Genomic DNA, 19,595 nt, shown 5'->3' with positions numbered 1-19,595 from the left:
TTCGTCTCCATTATCGTCGCCTTCCCCACGTCCACCTTCTGGTCGCCGATGGTGTACAATATAGTGCACGGGGTTTCGTCGGCCTGCAAAGAAAAGTCTGCGACGTGAGACATCCGAAAGGCAACGAAAACGGGAGATTATACATTTATATTGAAGGGGGGCGGTGTGACAGATACCGTGAGGGCGTCGAGCTCAGCCAAAGACGAAGCACCTCCTAGCACATCTGGTGCGGGAGCCGGTGCGGGAGTAGGTGCAGCTGCAGGTGCTGGTGCAACGCTAGTCGAGCTGCTCCCCGCCAAGAAGTCAGCAAGGGGAAAGTCCGCTGCATCTTTTTTTGGATTTTGCCTGGTCCAATTGAAAACGGCCGGAACCAAGGTAGTAGAAATATCTAAAGCCACCTGTTTTGCGGCAGCTACCGCTGTTGCGACTGTCTTAGTTGATTTCTTCTCAACCGCAATCTCAACCCTCTTGTCGATGTTTTCTTCATTTAACCTCCGTCTTTCCTTTCTCTCCTCCGTGGTCTCACGGTAGTACTTCTTCCACATGGCGCCGTCTCCGACACCGTGCACGCGTCCATACGACGGTCGAGTATCCACCGGTTGTTGTTTCAATATGTTCAACGCCCGGTTGAATGGAGTGTCCCACTTGGGCCTCGCTAATGCCTCAGACGGCGAGTCGCTTTCGGCCGCAATATTGTGCTGCTCTCTCTACAAAAGGCACAACGATCGTTTACAAATATGACTAACGTGTGCTGTCGAATTGATCAGAAACTAAAATTACCAGCAGTCTCATGAACTCCTTAATGACCGGTGTTGTCTCATAAACCTTTTTCACTGGGTCCCAACGGTGCCGGGCCCTGAGGACATCACGCTCCTGCGGGACGGTGAACTCCGCCAAGGGGTCTGGGATGCCCAGACTCGCGGCTTCCGCGTCCTCCTTGGCCCATTTGGACCTCTTTCCGCCATAACCATGGCTTCCGAGGTGGTGGCTCCCGATGTTCCTCTCTTGAAGCCCCTTCATGTACTTAGACTTTTTTTTGGCATCTTCGGCCTCGCAAGCCTCCTTGAATATTTGAAACAGCTCTTCTGTGATTGTCGGATTATCCTTTACAATCTCGGAGTAGGGTTCCTTCTTGTCGCTGATCCTTGCTTTCACTCGATTTTTCCAGGCGGCCAACGCATTGCTAAACTTGGTCATGGCGTGTTTGTTTATCTTCTTCATTGTCGAGTCCTCATCTGGATCTTTATAATCCTTCTCATTCCGGCCCGGGAACAAGAATATCTAGTGAAACTTCTTTAGGAGGGAGCTCCTCATATTTTCTATCTTCTGTAGTTTCTCATCATTAATGGTGGCGGTTGTCCGTACGATGCAGCCTATTTGATTGCCGTAGCATCGACGCGCTTCCTCGGACGCCGTTCGCTCAAAATTGCCGTCGTCCACCTCCGTGACCACCACTCTAGTAGTCCTGAGTTTGTTAGGAACCCGTTGCCTCTTTGCTTTCGATTCTACACCGGCTCCGCTCCCCGAGGCAGCGCCGGTCTCAGTCTCGGCGCCGGTCTGCATCTGAGCGCCGGTCTGAGTCTGAGCGCCGGTCTCAGTCTCAGCACCGGTCTGCATGTCGGTCTCAGTCCCCGATGCCACTGGTGGGCCCAGCAATAACATCGGTTGATCATCGGTAAGGCTAAAAAATTCGTCTGCCGCCCGGTAGGCGTCGTCGCAATCACCAGAACCCTGTCCTTCATCGTTGCTAGTCATGTTTCCTATGATTAAATCTAGTCAATTAATTCTAGACCTAATAAAATGAATAATGACATAAAAAGGCCTATTGTTTTGCAAGAATGTTGACTCCTTCCTGGTGCGGCAAATCATGGGCACTCGATATGTCCTAGTTTGTAGCACACGTCATGCCAAAATTCATGGAAAATTTCGGCATGAGCTTTGCTAAAAAGTGGACAAATTGAGAACCTGAAATTTTCCGGAAAAGAAATGAATCAACATTCCGGCAAAACATAGGCCACTAAGCATCATTCCCTGCAAACAGTGTCCAAATATACACGAGCAACCACATGTGCAAACAGTGTACAAGAAAATTCATTTAACTACTAATAGAACAAAATTCAGTTAACTTTAGTGCTCTATAATGATGAAAGGAAAAAAATCAGTTAACTACTAATTTCATCCATTTAGGTTATTCATTTAACATCACCTAATTAACCTACTGTACCAATACTACTAGCAGCACTACTAACCTAATTAACCTAGCAAAACTCTAGTGCCCTAACTGAAAAACATCTAATTAACATCTAATTTTTTCTCTAAAATATAGAGAGAGATGAGTGAGGGGGAGGGGTGGGGGACTTACAGAGAGATGAGAGACGGTGGCGGGGAGGTGCTCGGTGACGGAGGCAGGGGTGGAGAGGGCGGGCTCGGGCATGGGAAAGGGTGGTCCTAGGCGGGCTCGGGTGGCGGTGAGGTGGAGGGCGCCGACAGTGACGTGGAGGGCGGCCTTGGGCGGCGGCTGTGAGGCTGGGGGCGGCCTCGGGCGGCGGCGGTGAGGCTGAGGGCGGCCTCGGGCGGCGGCGATGAGGCTGAGGGCGGCCTCGGGCGGCGGCGGTAAGGAGATGGCGGCGAGGGCGAGGGACGATTTGGGGAAGAATTGGTGGCCGGGGGCGGGGTGGGGGAAACCGCTGTTTAAGTGAAACGTAACGGTAGCGCGTTTCCGGAAACGCGCTATAGCTAAGTTAGCTATAGCGCGTTTACTGAAACTCGCTACTGCTATCCCTTTCTCCTTTTCCCCTTTTTTCTTTTATTTTTCTTTACATTTTATTTTTTCCCTTTCTCCTTTTTCTATTTCTTTCATTTTCATTTACTTTTCTACTTGTTTTTCACTTTATTTTATTTCCGTTAGCAGCAGCGCTTTACACGTAAGCGTGCTGCAGCTAAGGAGATTAGCAGTAGCGCTGGGCCATTATACGCGCTACTGCTAGGTTGGGCTAGCCATGTGCGCCCTGTTCGAACGTAGCAGCAGCGCTTTTTGCTAGTACGCGCTACTGCTAAAGTCATAGCAGTAGCACGGTTTATTCACGCGCGCTGCTACTAAGTAGCAGCAGCGCTTGATTTTGTACAGCGCTACTGGTAAAATTCTGTGTATAGGCTTTTCCCTAGTAGTGATTAGTGGAATCAAGAGAACTACTAGAAGCAACAATATTGGATTTAGCATGATTATTGTTACTACTAGAGGAAGAATCTTTCTTGTTCTTGTTACTAGACTTGACTTGAGGCATGTAAGTGGATAAGAGTAAACGCTTGGCAATGTAAGAAGAACTTTTCTTGCAAATATCATCATTGATTGCTTTTAAGAACTCATGCTCTTGCTCAAGGTTGAGCTTTTCAACGCGCAATTTCTCATGAGTCCTTAAAAGTTCTCGATGATCTCCTAAGATAGTTTCATGAGCTAACTTAAGAGTGTTTAGTTCTTTAGTTAGAGACTCAATCTTCTCCTTATCATTGTCATTCGTTTTATCTTGATTAGCATGATTAATTGACGTTTCATCATAGTATTCATCACTAGAGTTGTCAACAAGTAAATCATCATCACCTAACAAGTCATCTTCATCACTATTGAAATCAACATACTCGGGGTGTGATACCTTTGGGCCTTTAGCCATGAAGCATGTTCCAACTCCTTCATTTGGTGAATCAAATATGTCGTAGGAGTTGGTTGTCACAAGTGCTAGATCGGCAACACCTTCATCTTGAGTATATTCGGAGTCGGAGTGATAGCTTCTCTCGGAGTGGTTGTCGGAGTCGGAGCCGGATACCCATTCACCAACATGAGCTTGATGTCTTCGTTTTGTGTAGCTCCTTGATGACTTGTCCTTTCTTTCCAAATCCTTGCTTCTCTGTGAGGGTCTTCATTCATAACGATCATATCTGCTCCTTCTTTCTCTAGATGGTGATTCTTCTCTTCTACTTCTTCTCTTGGGAGAATCTTCTCTTCTCTTGTAGGGGGCCGTACACTCATTGGAATAGTGTCCGGGCCTTCCACAATTGTAGCAGTTTCTCTCTCGATAGAAGATCTTTTGTCATGGTAGGACCTTGATTTGGAGCTTCTCTCTTTGCTTCTACTCTTGTAGAACTTGTTGAAGTTCTTCACCATTAAGCTCAATTCTTCATTGAAGGTTTGTTTCTCACTCGATGATGTGGGGGCTTCACATGAGGCTTTGTAAGCACCACTTGATTTGTTGTGAAGTTCCTCTTTATCCTTGAGTGACATCTCATGAGCAACAATTCTTCCGATGACTTCCGTTGTCTTGAGATCTTTGTAATTGGGCATCATTTGGATCAATGTGCACACGGTATCATATTTTCCATCCAAGGCTCTTAGGATCTTCTTGATGATGAATCTATAGGTCATCTCTTCACACCCTAAGTCGGCAATCTCATTTGTAATAAGAGCAAGCCTAGAGTACATTTCAACGACACCTTCACCATCCTTCATTTTGAACTTGTCAAGTTGACTTTGAAGCACATCCAACTTGGATTCCTTGACGGAGTCGGTACCTTCATGCATGTCAATCAAAGTATCCCAAATTTCCTTTGCATTCTCAAGACGGCTGATTTTGTTGAATTCTTCGGGGCACAATCCATTGAAGAGGATAATACAAGCTTGAGCGTTGTATTGTAGCATCTTCAACTCATCCGCGGTAGCTTCACGATTTGGTTCTTTCCCATCAAAGAATTCACCTTGCAAGCCAACACACACAATAGCCCAAACGGCGGGGTTATGTCCAAGAATACGCATTTTCATCTTATGCTTCCAACTAGCAAAATTAGTACCATCAAAGTAAGGACCTCTACGGTGATAATTTCCCTCGCTAGACGCCATACTCTCCTAGGTTGTGAAACCAAGGCTATGACCATCAAAAGCTATGGAAATCAAAGCAAATGGAGACCAAAGCTCTGATACCACTTGTAGGATCGAAAGTATGTCTAGAGGGGGGTAATTAGACTGCTTGACCCAATAAAAATCTAGCCTTTTCCCAATTTTAGTTCTTGGCAGATTTTAGCTATCTTAGCACAAGTCAAGCAATCTTCACACAATTCAAGCAAGCATGCAAAAGAGTATATGAGCAGTGGAAAGTAAAGCATGCAACTTGTAAGAATGTAAAGGGAAGGATTTGGAGGATTCAAACGCAATTGGAGACACGGATGTTTTTGTCGTGGTTCCGATAGGTGGTGCTATCATACATCCACGTTGATGGAGACTTCAACCCACGGAGGGTAACGGTTGCGTGAGTCCACAGAGGGATCCACCTATGAAGGGTCCACGAAGAAGCAACCTTGTCTATTCCATCACGGCCGTCGCCCACGAAGGACTTGCCTCACTAGCGGTAGATCTTCACGAAGTAGGCGATCTCCTTGCCCTTACAAACTCCTTGGTTCAAATCCACAATCTTGTTGGAGGCTCCCAAGTGACACCTAGCCAATCTAGGAGACACCACTCTCCAAGAAGTAACAAATGGTGTGTTGATGATGAACTCCTTGCTCTTGTGCTTCAAATGATAGTCTCCCCAACACTCAACTCTCTCTCACAGGATTTGGATTTGGTGGAAAAAATATTTGAGTGGAAAGCAACTTGAGGAAGGCTAGAGATCAAGATTCATATGGTTGGAATGGAATATCTTGACCTCAACACAAGTGTAGGTGGTTCTCTCTCAGAAAATGTGTATTGGAAGTGTAGGTATGTTCTGATGGCTCTCTCCACGAATGAAGAGTGGGTGGAGGGGTATATATAGCCTCCACACAGAATCTAACCGTTACACACAATTTGCCAAACTCGGTGGGACCGAATGGTTAAACTCGGTCGGACCAATTCAGTAAACCTAGTGACCGTTAGGATTTTTGGTGGAACTGAGATGCAACTCGGTAGGACTGATATGGTTAGGGTTAGGGCATAACGTAATCTCAGTGTGACCGATTACACAAACTCGGTGGCACCGATTTTGGTAATAAGCTAACCAGATAGTTGGTCAGGTAAACTCGGTGGGACCGATTCGCTCATCTCGGTGAGACCGAAATGTTACAGAAGGGAAACAGAGAGTTCACATTGCAATCTCGGTGGGACCGATCGCTCATCTTAGTAAGACCGAAACGTTATGAAGGGAAACAGAGAGATTACAATCCCATCTCGGTGAGACCGAGATCCCTATCGGTGAAACCGAATTGCTAGGGTTTGTGGCAGTGGCTATGACATTTGAAACTCGGTGGCGCCGGATAGAAAGAATCGGTGGGGCCGAGTTTGACTTTTGGTTTAGGTTAAATGTGGGTGTGGGAAGGTAGTTGAGGGTTTTGGAGGATATCACTAAGCACTTTGAGCAAGCAAGCCATTAAGCAACACCTCATCCCTCCTTGATAGTATTGGCTTTTCCTATAGACTCAATGTGATCTTGGATCACTAAAATATAAAATGTAGAGTCTTGATCTTGAAGCTTGAGCCAAAAATTTTGTCCTTAGAATTTTGAGGGATCCACTTTCCTCACCAATGCCATGCCATTCATTTAGCTTTTCCTGAAATATTAATCTTGGAATAATGTTAGCTCAATGAGCTATATGTTGTTAGGAATTACCAAAACCACCCGGGGATAGTTGCACTTTCATAGTGAAAACAACTTACACCAGTGCAAAGTTGGCCAAGATATATATGACCAGGATCGTATGTCTGCATGGAGTTCCGAGGACCATCCTATCGGATAGAGGGACATAGTTTACCTCAAAGTTTTGGCACCAGCTGCACAAGACTTTGGGAACGAGATTGGAATTCAGTACAGCATTTCAACCGCGGATGGATGGACAGACCGAGAGAGTCAATCAGATTCTGGAGGACATGTTGAGAGCCTGTGCTCTAGATTATGGATCTAGTTATGATGACAATTTGCCTTACGCAGAGTTCTCGTACAACTATAGTTACCAAGCCAGTTTTAAGATGGCACCATTCGAAGCCCTGTATGGACGAAGGTGCAGAACACCGTTAATGTGGGATGAAGTTGGAGACCGACAATTGTTTGGACCAGACTTGATCAAAGAGTCTGAGGAGAAAGTTAAACTGATTCGAGATAGAATGAAGATAGCTTAGTCCAGACAGAAGAGTTATACAGATTCAAAATGCAAGGAGGTAACCTATGAAATTGGAGATAGAGCATATCTTCGAGTATCACCTTTGCGAGGAGTGAAACGTTTTGGAGTTAAGGGAAAGTTAGCCCCGAGATTTGTAGGACAGTATCGTGTTTTGGAACGGATGGGAGAAGTTGCCTACACGTTGGAGTTACCTGAAGGACTGTTAGGCGTTCACGATGTGTTTCACGTTTCTCAGTTGAAGAAGTGCCATGCTGAGATGGCCGATATACCGCTAAGAGATACCGTACCCTTGGAGGAGATTCAGTTGGACAATGATTTGACATATGAGGAGAGGCCAGTCAAGATTTTGGAGTTTGCCAGTCGAGTCACCCGCAACAAGGTTACGAAGTTTTTCAAAGTTCAATGGAGCCACCATACCGAGGATGAAGCCACTTGGGAACGAGAGGATGACCTTCGTAAAGACCACCCAGACCTATTTTCTAGCCAACCCGAATCTCGAGGGCGAGATTCATCTTAAGGGGGGTAGGTTTGTAACATCCCAAATTTTCAATTTGGTATGTTATGCATTAGATCATCATTGCATATCATATTTTACTACATTTTGGCTGATCCTAGAAATTCTAAGCAACTCAAGGACCCACGGAGAGAGTGGGGATTTTGTCATTTTCATATTTGAGCTTTTCTCGAATTATGAAAAGAGGATCGCTTGATTTTAATTTTATTTCTCTGAAATATTTCTTTTATAAAAACATAAAAGATAGAGGATAAAATGACTTCCTCAAAATAAAGAAATACCATAGATTTAATATTAAAATCAAATAAGTTTTTTATACGTAGTTTTTTTGCTATTTTATTTGAATTAGGAAAAATATGCGTTTTTCAAAATACCATTTTAGGCCCAAATAAATATTCACCTTGTCCGGCTTATTTTTAGAGGACGGGGAAAATTTATTTCGGGATTATTGGAGTCCGTTTAGTATTTCTTTTCTTTCTTTTTCTACACGTCTGAATTGTTTTAAAAAACGCGAACCGACCTAACCGGGCTGTGTCCGTCTAGGACTCTTGGCCCGGCCAGCCTTATAAGCCGGGGGAGCCGCCCCTTAGCCCACCCCACACCCCCGCCCTAGCCGCACGAGCCGCCGCTGCCGCCGCGCCCTGCTGGAGCCGCACGCCGCCGCTGACGCTGCCGGTAACCGTCGCCGCCGCCGTCGGTTTTCTACGGAAAACCGATCGGTTTTCTTTAGACCCCACAATTTTATTTTTAGTAGATTGGTTTTTTTGGTTTAGTTATTTATCGGACATTCGTCCGTACGTTCGTTTTTATGAACGGTCAGCGAACACTCGTTCGTTAGCTTGTTCGTCAGTTTTCTTTAATCGGATTTTTCCTCAATTATTTCTGATCGCGATTTCTGATCCGATTTTTGTTCTAATTTATCTTTTCGCTCGTTTGTCGGAATCAGGTGATTCAAGCGCCTAGATCTTCGTCTCGATACCCTCTTTCCGTTTAACCAACTTGAACAAGCTTTTGCTACTATAATATTTGACCTAGGTCCAGATTAGTAAACGGATCTTGTTTCTTTCGCCGTTTGAGTTTCATTGCTCCATTCGATTTGATTCTTTTTCCAAATCGGAGTTCTTAAGTTGAACTTTCTGGTTAGATCTTCTTATTTGAGATTTACCCATGTTTCTTTGCTTGAGTGCTTATGTATGCTATTTTTTGTTTGTGATAGAATTACGGGAGTGCGAAGCTTGTTATTTGGAGTATCTAGGTTACGCGGATCGTCAGCAAGGCAAGTAACACTTTGATCAAATCCCTTTATCACCCAGTTTTTATGCATTAGTTCCAATCCTCAAACATTGCATGGTTATGATGGCATTAACTTGTGGGTTGGGAAGTAGTTGATGTGGAAGAACCTATTGCCCTGTTACATTCAAACCCTTGGGAGTTACTTCTACGTGTTGCTTATATTGCTATGCTATGCTCGTAGACGTGGTTTGGGTGAGTGAAATCCATGACAGATGTGATATTGTTAATTAATGGTTCAACTTAAGGTGGCAACTTGAATACACATCTAGGTGGATTGAGGCACCTGGAGTACCCAGTGTTGCCTGTATTTTTTGGAGATCCCGGGGTTCCGTGTGATTTTCCTATGGACTGCCACCCAGGCTCAAAGGGAACTAAGATTATTCATGCTATAAACTTTTGTGTGCAGCCACAAGCTATTATGGGCTCTAGCATAGTTGAGTAAGTTACGTGAAGCTCTTGAAGAGGTGGATCAGCAGGTAGTGGGTTGTAGGTTTGGTATGGTCTACTCGGAGTAGAGAGTTAATGTTTCTAAAAGACTGTGTCTCGATCATCCGTTTCTCAAACACCATGTAGTGCGAGAAATCCAATGGAGGCGATTGAGTCTTGTGGGGAAAAGTGCGCAAACCTCTGCAGAGTGTACAAACTAATCATGGTTAGCCGTGTCCCCGGTTATGGACATCTTGAGTATCTAGTACTTGGAGTATCTTAAGTATCTCATCACTCTTAAATTAATATTGTTGGGTTGATAATTACTTTAATTGGGATTGAGTTGGAGGAACCTTCTCAATGATATTTCAACTACCATGATAGTTAAATAAAATCTATTCCTTTGCTGTAGGGAAAAATTGGCTTTTCGCAAAACTGTAACCATAGAGCTTTTCCACCAGCCAAATATGCATGTAGTGATAGCATTTTCTATTCTTGCTCTACTGTGTTACTTTGCCAGCGTATTCCATGTGCTGACCCATTTTTGGGCTGCAACGTATTATGTTGCAGACTTTTCAGACGAGGAGTAAGGTTCGTTAGGTCATCGCCGGGCAGCTCAGCTATGCCGTTGGAGTTGATGGACTCACTAATCTTCCAAGCCTTCCGCTGTTATCGTATTAGATGGCCTTAAGCCATATTTACTGTAATAAGTTCTCTTTGGAGACATCCGATGTAATAAGTGTGTGATTGCTACTCTGTTATAAATCCTCGAGTACTGTGTGTGTCAGCATTACCGATCCAGGGATGACACTGAAAGCACAGAGACTTGGCCATTTGTGGTCGGGTCGCTACAATATTTTCAGATTACAAAAACCTATATCTACCATCCATATTGCACTTGTATCACCATCTCTTCACCGAATTAGTGCACCTATACAATTTACCATTGTATTGGGTGTGTTGGTGACACAAGAGACTCTTTGTTATTTGGTTGCAGGGTTGTTTGAGAGAGACCATCTTCATCCTACTCCTCCCATGGATTGATAAACCTTAGGTCATCCACTTGAGGGAAATTTGTTGCTGTCCTACAAACCTCTGCACTTGGAGGCCCAACAACGTCTACAAGAAGAAGGTTGTGTAGTAGACATCAGAGGTATTGTCAACCCCTCTTACGCGTCGGGTTGCAAGTATTTGTTCTTTGTGTGCAGGTACCGTTTACATAGTGTTGCTTGGTTCTCCTACTAGATTGATACCTTGGTTTTGCAACTTAGGGAAATACTTACCATAGCTGTGCTGCATCATCCTTCCTCTTTAGGGAAATACCGACGTAGTCTAGCCATGTCATTAACCATCAACAGTTGATGCTCCTTCTTGATTTCTACCTCTGTCGATTTCAGCATCGCGAAGAGATCGTGAATCGTTTTCGTCATCCCTTGCATATTATAGTTCATCGCGAAGCCTTTATAGCTTGGTGGCATTGACTGAAGAAATCTGTCAATAAGACTCTCAACTAGAAGATCAATTCACAACAGAGGCAAGTGGTTACGATACCCAGACATTTTGAGTATGTGTTCACTGACAAAATTGTTCTCCTCCATCCTACAGCTAAAGAACTTGTTGGAGATTTCATATCTCTCAACCCGGGCATTTGCTTGAAATATTAACTTCAGCTCTTGGAACATATCATATGCTTCGTGGCGTTCAAAATGCTTTTGAAGTCCCGGTTCTAAGCCGTAAAGCATGTCACACTAAACTATTGAGAACTCATCAGATCGAGCCTGTCAGACGTTAATAACATCTGCATCAGCTCCTGTAGCAGGTCTGTCACCTAGCGGTGCATCAAGGATATAATTCTTCTATGCAGCAATGAGGATAATCCTCAAGTTACGGACCTAGTCTGTGTAGTTGCTACCATCATATTTCAACTTAGCTTTCTCTTGGAACGCATTAAAATTCAAGGGAATGGTAGCACGGGCCGTTGATCTACAACATAAATATGCAAAAACTATTAAGACTAAGTTCATGATAAATTTTAGTTCAAATAATCAAATTACTAATGAACTCTCACTTAAATCAACATCCCAAGTTGTCTAAGTGACACATGATCCAAATCAACTAACTCGTGTCCGATCATCATGTGAGATGGGGTAATCTTCAATGGTGAACATCTCTATGTTGATCATATCTACTATATGAATCACGTTCGACCTTTCGGTCTCCAGTATTCCAAGAGCATGTATGTACATGCTAGGCTCGTCAAGTTTAACCCAAGTATTCTGCATGTGCAAAACTGGCTTACACCAATTGTATGTGAACGTAGAGTCTATCACACCCGATAATCACAAGGTGCTTCGAAAGGACGAACCTTAGCAATGGTGCATACTCAGGGAGAGCACTTTTATCTTGAAATAAAGTGAAGGGGTCATCTTATAATGCTACCGTCGTTCTAAGCAAAATAAGACGCATAAAATAGAAACATCACATGCAATAAAAAATATGTGACATGATATGGCCATCATCATCTTGCACTTTTGATTGTTGGAAATATGCCCTAGAGGCAATAATAAAATGGTTATTATTATATTTCCTTGTTCATGATAATTGTCTATTGTTCATGCTATAATTGTGTTATCCGGAAATCGTAATACATGTGTGAATACATAGACCACAACACGTCCCTAGTGAGCCTCTAGTTGACTAGCTCGTTGATCAAAAGATAGTCATGGTTTCCTGACTATGGACATTAGATGTCATTGATAACGGGATCACATCATTAGGAGAATGATGTGATGGACAAGACCCAATCCTAAGCATAGCTCAAAGATCGTGTAGTTCGTTTTCTATAGCTTTTCCGAATGTTAAGTTTCATTTCCTTAGACCATGAGATTGTGCAACTCCCGGATAACGTAGGAGTGCTTTGGGTGTGCCAAACGTCACAACGTAACTGGGTGACTATAAAGGTGCACTACGGGTACCTCCGAAAGTGTCTGTTGGGTTGGCACGAATCGAGACTGGGATTTGTCACTTCGTATGACGGAGAGGTATCTCTGGGCCCACTCGGTAATGCATCATCATAATGAGCTCAATGTGACCAAGTGATTGATCACGGGATCATGCATTACAGTACGAGTAAAGTGACTTGCCAGTAATGATATTGAACGAGGTATTGGGATACCGATGATCGAGTCTCGGGCAAGTAACGTACCGATTGACAAAGGGAATTGTATACGGGATTGATTGAATGCTCGACATCGTGGTTCATCCGATGAGATCATCAAGGAGCATGTGGGAGACAACATGGGTATCCAGATCCCGCTGTTGGTTATTGACCGGAGAGTCATCTCGGTCATGTCTGCGTGTCTCCCGAACCCGTAGGGTCTACACACTTAAGGTTCGGTGACGCTAGGGTTGTAGAGATATTAGTATGCGGTAACCAGAAAGTTGTTCGGAGTCCCGGATGAGATCCCGGACGTCACGAGGAGTTCCGGAATGGTCCAGAGGTGAAGTATTATATATAGGAAGTCCAGTTTCGGCCATCGGGAAATTTTCGGGGTCACCGGTATTGTACTGGGACCACCGAAAGGGTCCCGGGGGTCCACCGGGTGGGGCCACCTATCTCGGAGGGCCCCATGGGCTGAAGTGGGAGGGGAACCAGCCCTTGGTGGGCTGGTGCGCCCCCCATGGGCCTTCCCCTGCGCCTAGGGTTGGAAACCCTAGGGGTGGGGGGCGCCCCACTTGGCTTGGCCGCCGCCCCCCTTGGAGATCCCATCTCCTAGGGCTGGCGCCCTCCCTAGGGGTCCTATATATAGTGGGGGGAGGAAGGGCAACCGCACCCTAGCCCCTGGCGCCTTCCTCTCCCTCCCGTGACACCTCTCCCTCTCGCTAAGCTTGGCGAAGCCCTGCCGAGATCACCGTTACTTCCACCACCACGCCATCGTGCTGCTGGATCTCCATCAACCTCTCCTTCCCCCTTGCTGCATCAAGTTGGAGGAGACGTCTTCCCAACCGTACGTGTGTTGAACGCGGAAGTGCCGTCCGTTCGGCGCTAGGTCATCGGTGATTTGGATCACGACGAGTACGACTCCATCAACCCCGTTCTCTTGAACGCTTCCGCTCGCAATCTACAAGGGTATGTAGATGTACTCCCCTCTCCCTCGTTGCTAGATGACTCCATAGATTGATCTTGGTGATGCGTACAAATTTTTAAAATTCTGCTACATTCCCCAACAGTGGCATCATGAGCTAGATCTATGTGTAGTTTCTATGCACGAGTAGAACACAAAGCAGTTGTGGGCGTCGATATTGTCAATTTACTTGTCGTTACTAGTCTTATCTTGATTCGGCGGCATCGTGGGATGAAGCAGCCCGGACCGACCTTACACGTACGCTTACGTGAGACTGGCTCCACCGACTGACATGCACTAGTTGCATAAGGTGGCTAGCGGGTGTCTGTCTCTCCCACTTTAGTCGGATCGGATTCGATGAAAAGGGTCCTTATGAAGGGTAAATAGAAATTGGCATATCACGTTGTGGTTTTGGCGTAGGTAAGAAACGTTCTTGCTAGAAACCTATAGCAGCCACGTAAAAACTTGCAACAACAATTAGAGGACGTCTAACTTGTTTTTGCAGCATGTGTCATGTGATGTGATATGGCCAAAAGGATGTGATGAATGATATATGTGATGTATGAGATTGATCATGTTCTTGTAATAGGAATCACGACTTGCATGTCGATGAGTATGACAACCGGCAGGAGCCATAGGAGTTGTCTTAATTTATTTATGACCTGCGTGTCAACATAAACGTCATGTAATTACTTTACTTTATTGCTAAAGCGTTAGCCATAGTAGTAGAAGTAATAGATGATGAGACAACTTCAAGAAGACACGATGAGGGAGATCATGATGATGGAGATCATGGTGTCATGCCGGTAACAACAATGATCATGGAGCCCCGAAGATGGAGATCGAAAGGAGCAAATGATATTGGCCATATCATGTCACTATTTGATTGCATGTGATGTTTATCATGTTTTACATCTTATTTTCTTAGAACGACGGTAGCTTAAATAAGATGATCCCTTGTAATAATTTCAAGAAAGTGTTCCCCCTAACTGTGCACCGTTGCGAAGGTTCATTGTTTCGAAGCACCACGTGATGATCGGGTGTGATAGATTCTAACATTCGAATACAAGGGGTGTAAGCCAGATTTACACACGCAATACACTTTGGTTGACTTGACGAGCCTAGCATGTACAGACATGGCCTCGGAACACGGAAGACCGAAAGGTCGAGCATGAGTCGTATAGAAGATACGATCAACATGAAGATGTTCACCGATGTTGATTAGTCCGTCTCACGTGATGATCGGACACGGCCTAGTTGACTCGGATCATGTTTCACTTAGATGACTAGAGGGATGTCTATCTGAGTGGGAGTTCATTGAATAATTTGATTAGATGAACTTAATTATCATGAACTTAGTCTAAAATCTTTACAATATGTCTTGTAGATCAAATGGCCCACATTGCCCTCAACTTCAACGCGTTCCTAGAGAAAACCAAGCTGAAAGATGATGGCAGCAACTATACGGACTGGGTCCGGAACCTGAGGATCATCCTCATAGCTGCCAAGAAAGATTATGTCCTTGAAGCACCACTAGGTGACACACCCATCCCAGAGAACCAAGACGTTATGAACGCTTGGCAGTCACGTGCTGATGATTACTCCCTCGTTCAGTGTGGCATGCTTTACAACTTAAACCGGGGCTCCAAAAGCATTTTGAGCAACACGGAGCATATGAGATGTTCGAAGAGCTGAAAATGGTTTTCCAAGCTCATGCCCGGGTCGAGAGATATGAATTCTCCAAAAATTTCTTCAGTTGTAAGATGGAGGAAAATAGTTCTGTCAGTGAGCACATACTCAAAATGTCTGGGTTGCATAACCGCTTGACTCAGCTGGGAGTTAATCTCCCGGATGATGCGGTCCTTGACAGAATCCTTCAGTCGCTTCCACCGAGCTACAAGAGCTTTGTGATGAACTTCAATATGCAGGGGATGGAAAAGACCATTCCTAAGGTATATTCAATGCTGAAATCAGCGGAGGTGGAGATAAAAAAGGAACATCAAGTGTTGATGGTTAATAAAACCACTATGTTTAAGAAAGGCAAGGGTAAGAAGAACTTCAAGGAGGACGGCAAGGGGGTTGTCGCGCCCGGTAAGCAAGCTGTCGGGAAGAAGCCAAAGAATGGACCCAAGCCCAAGACTGAGTGTTTTTATTGCAAGAGAAGTGGTCACTGGAAGCGGAACTGCCCCAAATACTTAGCGGACAAGAAGGCCGGCAACACTAAAGGTATATGTGATATACATGTAATTGATGTGTACCTTAACAGTACTCGTAGTAGCTCCTGGGTATTTGATACCGATGCAGTTGCTCACATTTGTAACTCAAAGCAGGAGCTGCGGAATAAGCGGAGACTGGCAAAGGACGAGGTGATGATGCGCGTCGGGAATGGTTCCAAGGTCGATGTGATCGCCGTCGGCACGCTACCTCTATATTTACCTACGGGATTAGTTTTAAACCTCAATAATTGTTATTTGGTGCCAGCTTTGAGCATGAACATTGTATCAGGATCTCGTTTAATTTGATATGGCTACTCATTTAAATCCGAGAATAATGGTTGTTCTATTTATATGAGAGATATGTTTTATGGTCATGCTCCGCTGGTGAATGGTTTATTCTTAATGAATCTCGAGCGTAATGTTACACATATTCATAGTGTGAATACCAAAAGATGTAAGGTTGATAATGATAGTCCCACATACTTCTGGCACTGCCGCCTTGGTCACATAGGTGTCAAACGCATGAAGAAGCTCCATGCAGATGGACTTTTGGATTCTCTTGATTACGAATCATTTGACACGTGCGAACCATGCCTCATGGGTAAAATGACCAAGGCTCCGTTCTCAGGAACAATGGAGGGAGCAACCAACTTATTGGAAATCATACATACTGATGTGTGCGGTCCAATGAGTGTTGAGGCTCGCGGTGGCTATCTTTATGTTCTCACCCTCACTGATGACTTGAGTAGATATGGGTATGTCTACTTAATGGAACACAAGTTTGAGACCTTTGAAAAGTTCAAGGAATTTCAGAGTCGGGTTGAGAATCAACATGACAGAAAAATCAAGTTCTTGCGATCAGATCGTGGGGGAGAATACTTGAGTCACGAATTTGGCACGCACTTAAGGAAATGTGGAATAGTTTCACAACTCACGCCGCCTGGAACAGCTCAGTGTAATGGTGTGTCCGAACGTCGTAATCGCACTTTATTGGATATGGTGCGATCTATGATGTCTCTTACCGATCTACCACTGCCATTTTGGGGCTATGCTTTAGAGACTGCCGCATTCACTTTAAATAGGGCTCCATCGAAATCCGTTGAGACGACACCGTATGAATTATGGTTTGGGAAAAACCTAAGCTGTCGTTTCTAAAAGTTTGGGGATGCGATGCTTATGTCAAGAAAGTTCAACCTGAAAACCTCGAACCCAAATCGGAAAAATGCGTCTTCATAGGATACCCTAAAGAAACTATTGGGTATACCTTCTACCTCAGATCCGAAGGCAAGATCTTTGTTGCCAAGAATGGATCCTTTCTAGAGAAAGAGTTTCTCTCGAAAGAAGAAAGTGGGAGGAAAGTAGAACTTGATGAAGTATTGCCTCTTGAACCGGAGAGTGGCGCAGCTCAGGAAATTGTTCCTGAGGTGCCTGCACCGACTAGAGAGGAAGTTAATGATGATGATCATGAAACTTCATATCAAGTTGCTACTGAACTTCGTAGGTCCACAAGGACACGTTCCACACCAGAGTGGTACGGCAACCCTGTCTTGGAAATCATGTCGTTAGACAACGGTGAACCTTCGAACTATGAAGAAGCGATGGCGGGCCCAGATTCCAACAAATAGCTGGAAGCCATGAAATCCGAGATAGGATCCATGTATGAAAACGAAGTATGGACTTTGACTGACTTGCCCGATGATCGGCGAGCCATAGAAAATAAATGGATCTTTAAGAAGAAGACAGACGCGGATGGTAATGTAACCATCTATAAAGCTCGGCTTGTCGCTAAGGGTTATCGACAAGTTCAAGGGGTTGACTACAATGAGACTTTCTCACCCGTAGCGAAGCTGAAGTCCGTCCGAATCATGTTAGCAATTGCCGTATTCTATGATTATGAGATATGGCAAATGGACGTCAAAACGGCATTCCTTAATGGTTTCCTTAAGGAAGAATTGTATATGATGCAGCCGGAAGGTTTTGTCGACCTAAGAATGCTGACAAGGTGTGCAAGCTCCAATGCTCGATCTATGGGCTGGTGCAAGCATCTCGGAGTTGGAACATTCATTTTGATGAGATGATCAAAGCATTTGGGTTTACATAGACTTATGGAGAAGCCTGCATTTACAAGAAAGTGAGTGGGAGCTCTGTAGCATTTCTCATATTGTATGTGGATGACATATTGTTGATGGGAAATGATATAGAATTCTTGGAAAGCATAAAGGCCTACTTGAACAAGTGTTTTTCAATGAAGGATCTTGGAGAAGCTGCTTACATATTAGGCATCAAGATCTATAGAGATAGATCGAGACACCTGATTGGTCTTTCACAAAGTATGTACCTTGACAAGATAGTGAAGAAGTTCAATATGGATCAGTCAAAGAAGGGGTTCTTGCCTATATTGCAAGGTACGAGATTGAGCACGGCTCAATGCCCGACCACGACAGAAGATAGAGAAAAGATGAGTGTCGTCCCCTATGCCTCGGCCACAGGGTCTATCATGTATGCTATGCTGTGTACCAGACCTGATGTAAACCTTGCCGTAAGTCTGGTAGGAAGGTACCAAAGTAATCCCGGCATGGAACATTGGACAGCGGTCAAGAATATCCTGAAGTACCTGAAGAGGACTAAGGATATGTTTCTCGTTTATGGAGGTGATGAAGAGCTCATTGTAAAGGGTTACATCGATGCTAGTTCGACACAGATCTCGATGACTCTAAGTCACAAACCGGATACGTGTATATTTTGAATGGTGAGGCAGTAAGCTGGTGCAGTTGCAAGCAAAGCGTTGTGGTGGGATCTACATGTGAAGAGGAGTACATGGCAGCCTTAGAGGCAGCACGAGAAGCAATCTGGGTGAAGGAGTTCATTACCGACCTAGGAGTCATTCCCAATGCGTCGGGCCCGATGACTCTCTTCTGTGACAACACTAGAGCTATTGCCCTTGCCAAGGAGCCCAGGTTTCACAGGAAGACCAGGCATATCCAGCGTCACTTCAATTCCATTCGTGAAAGTGTTCAAAATGGAGACATAGATATTTGTAAAGTACATACGGACCTGAATGTAGCAGATCCGTTGACTAAACCTCTCCCTAGAGCAAAACATGATCAACACCAGAACTCTATGGGTGTTCGATTCATCACAATGTAACTAGATTATTGACTCTAGTGCAAGTGGGAGACTGTTGGAAATATGCCCTAGAGGCAATAATAAAATGGTTATTATTATATTTCCTTGTTCATGATAATTGTCTATTGTTCATGCTATAATTGTGTTATCTAGAAATCGTAATACATGTGTGAATACATAGACCACAACACATCCCTAGTGAGTCTCTAGTTGACTAGCTCGTTGATCAAAAGATAGTCATGGTTTCTTGACTATGGACATTAGATGTCATTGATAACGGGATCACATCATTAGGAGAATGATGTGATGGACAAGACCCAATCCTAAGCATAGCTCAAAGATCGTGTAGTTCATTTGCTATAGCTTTTCCAAATGTCAAGTTTCATTTCCTTAGACCATGAGATTGTGCAACTCCCGGATACTGTAGGAGTGCTTTGGGTGCGCCAAACGTCACAACGTAACTGGGTGACTATAAAGGTGCACTACGGGTACCTCCAAAAGTGTCTGTTGGGTTGGCATGAATCGAGATTGGGATTTGTCACTCCGTATGACGGAGAGGTATCTCTGGGCCCACTCGGTAATGCATCGTCATAATGAGCTCAATGTGACCAAGTGATTGATCACGGGATCATGCATTACGGTACGAGTAAAGTGACTTGCCAGTAACGAGATTGAACGAGGTATTGGGATACCGACGATCGAGTCTCGGGCAAGTAACGTACCGATTGACAAAGGGAATTGTATACGGGATTGATTGAA

This window comes from Triticum dicoccoides, chromosome 6A (assembly GCF_002162155.2).
Source record: "Triticum dicoccoides isolate Atlit2015 ecotype Zavitan chromosome 6A, WEW_v2.0, whole genome shotgun sequence".
Classification (NCBI taxonomy): domain Eukaryota; kingdom Viridiplantae; phylum Streptophyta; class Magnoliopsida; order Poales; family Poaceae; genus Triticum; species Triticum dicoccoides.
The sequence above is the reverse complement of the archived record's forward strand: the minus strand, read 5'-3'. Positions refer to the sequence as shown.